This window comes from Octodon degus, unplaced genomic scaffold (genome assembly GCF_000260255.1).
Source record: "Octodon degus isolate 3935 unplaced genomic scaffold, OctDeg1.0 scaffold00269, whole genome shotgun sequence".
Classification (NCBI taxonomy): domain Eukaryota; kingdom Metazoa; phylum Chordata; class Mammalia; order Rodentia; family Octodontidae; genus Octodon; species Octodon degus.
In genome coordinates, this window is record NW_004524845.1 from 314,481 (window position 1) to 317,158 (window position 2,678).

The window sequence follows — 2,678 nt, forward strand, 5'->3', positions numbered from 1 at the left end:
TTTTTTGTTTTTTTTCAGTTGGATCTTTCTCTGGTTTTGGAACCAAAGTAATACTTGCCTCCAGGAATGAGTTTAGGAGAATTGCTTCCTTTTCATTTTTTTTTTTAAGGATTTTTTTTTTTTTTTTTTTTTTTTTTTGCTTGCTCAGCCTGCCTTAAGGGTGGGTCTGGTAAAGCAGGTGGAGGTGAGGTTCGAATTGTGGTATCCTGTGCCTGACTGCATTTGCATAAGCAGGTGCTTAAACAACTGAGCTAACTGGCAGCCCCCTGCCCCCAATTTCATTGAGTCTGAGAAAAGTTGGCGTTAAATCTTCTCTAAATTTCTTGTAGAATTCTACTGTGACTCCATTGGGGCCTACGGTTTTCTTTTTTGGTAGGTTTTTTATTACATTTTCAATTTCATTTCTTGTTATTGGATTAGTCAGAGCCTGTATATCTTCTTGACTCAGCTTTGGCAATTCATATTATCTAGGAAACTGTCAATTTCCTCTGTGTTTTCCATCCTGTGAGAGTACAGATTTTGGAAATTGGTATTGATGATCTTCTGAATTTCTCAAGGTTCCATAGTGATTTTGCCCTTTTCATTCTTTATTGCATGAATTTGGGTTTTTTCTTTCCTTTTTTTTATTAGGTTGGCTAGGGGTTTATACATTTTATTTATTCTATCAAAGAACCAACTCTTTGATTCCTTTATTCTTTGTATTGTTTTGTTCATCTTGTTGCTTAGGATGTTGTTATTTAATTTCCATGTGTTCATGGTGTTTTTGTAATTTTTTTGTCAATAATTTCCAGTTTTATTGAACTGTGATCAGATAGTACACATGGGTTAAATGCAATTGCTTTGCATTGACTTAAGAGTGATATGTGTGCTAGTATATGGTCTGTTCTGGAGAATGTCCTGTGTGCAGCTGAAAAAAATGTGTATTCTGTTGTTACTGGGTGAAACACTCTGTAAAGGTCTACCAAGGCAATTTCTTCACAAATTTGATAAAAACCTTAAACACAAAATTAGTCAAATGGGGTTACTGCATGCTAAAAATCTGCTGAGGAAATAATTGTGAAAGTCATGAAACAAACTACAAAATGGGAGAAAATATTTGTAAACTATACATCTGACAATAGGTTTAGAATATATAGGGATCTCCAAAATATGTAAGGGACTACAAAAACTAAACATAAAAAACAAACAAACAAACCCCCCCCAAAAAAAACAAAACCAAATAACCCAGTTTTCAAAGTGGACAGTGGATCCAAACAGATACTTCTCAAAAGAAGCCATACTAACAGCAAACATATGAAATAATTCTCAAGATTACTAATCATCAAAGAAGTACAGAATGAAACCATGGTAAGGTAGCACTGCATTCCAGTAAGATTGGCTATGACCAAAGAGCTGGAAGACAACAGGTGCTAGTCAGCTATAGGGAAGGATGCCTATACCCCCAAGGTGTGATGGAAACTGCAGTCCCTATGAGAGGGAGGATGAGAGTCCTTAAAAGTGAAAAACAGAACTGCCTTGTGATCTCATGAGTCCCACTGATTTCCACCACAGGAAACAAAATCCAGGTGGAGAGAGAGGTCTACACTCCACATTCATGGTAGGGCCACTCACAGCCCAGAGACAGAAGTGCAATACATCCACACTGATGAACTTCCCTATGGTAACAGAGAAGTTTCTGCTGAGATACCAAGCAGGTACCTTCTGCTGGGCAGTGAATAAAGTTGCACCTGCACAAGCCTTCAGAGAGAGGTCACTGTACCAGGCCAGTGAAGTAGTTCAGCAGACTAAAGTGCCTGCTTATCTGGTCAAGCAAGGGTTGTGACTCATCCATGTGGCTGACACTGACAAAGGATCTGCAAACCGCTGTACAGGGTAACAGGATAAATCCTGAGGGGACTTGACTGACCTTATCAGATACAAAAGATACATTTCTTATTATATAGGTCTTGCTTTATTTTGGTCTTAACCATCCAGCCGAAAAGTATAAAAACAAAGTATAAAAAGTAAAGTCATATTAATATGTTGAGCTGTGAAAGGCTCAAGTCAACAACTCTGACATTGCCAGTCCTATGGATAACCCACCACCATTAGGGACTACTGGACTATAATGACTTATTTTGCTGAATTTATGCACCTACAATAATTAAATGGCTATTTAATACCCATCTCTAAGAAAACTAAACAAAAAAAGGGGATACAAAGGAAAGATCATTTTGTATCTGTATACACAAAATAATTAGGATAGATATACAGCTACTTTCTCTTAATGCAATGAGAAAAAAGATTTGTATTAATAGTATTTGGACAGGATATCGTGTCTGCATCTTGTACTATGAATAACCACTAAGATAACAATATGCATTGTATTAATTATTGAAATTGTCCTATTAACCAGTTTTGAAACTGTCTTATTGATATCTGTTTCTCAATAAAATTAAAGAAAAAATAGGTACATTTAAAAAAATGACAAAAGCATTGGCACTTAAGCATTGCAGTGAACAAGATATTTAGGGTAGTTCTTAATAAGCAAACACTCTTCTTCCAATACTAACAGGAAGTGATTTCCCAAGTAGACCTTCTGATGGCAGCAATAAAGCTAGACATGGCAATCACTGTTGTGCTACATTCCTCCACTGTTGGGGGCTGTTGGACTGTTGGGTTTGGAGGACAATACAATT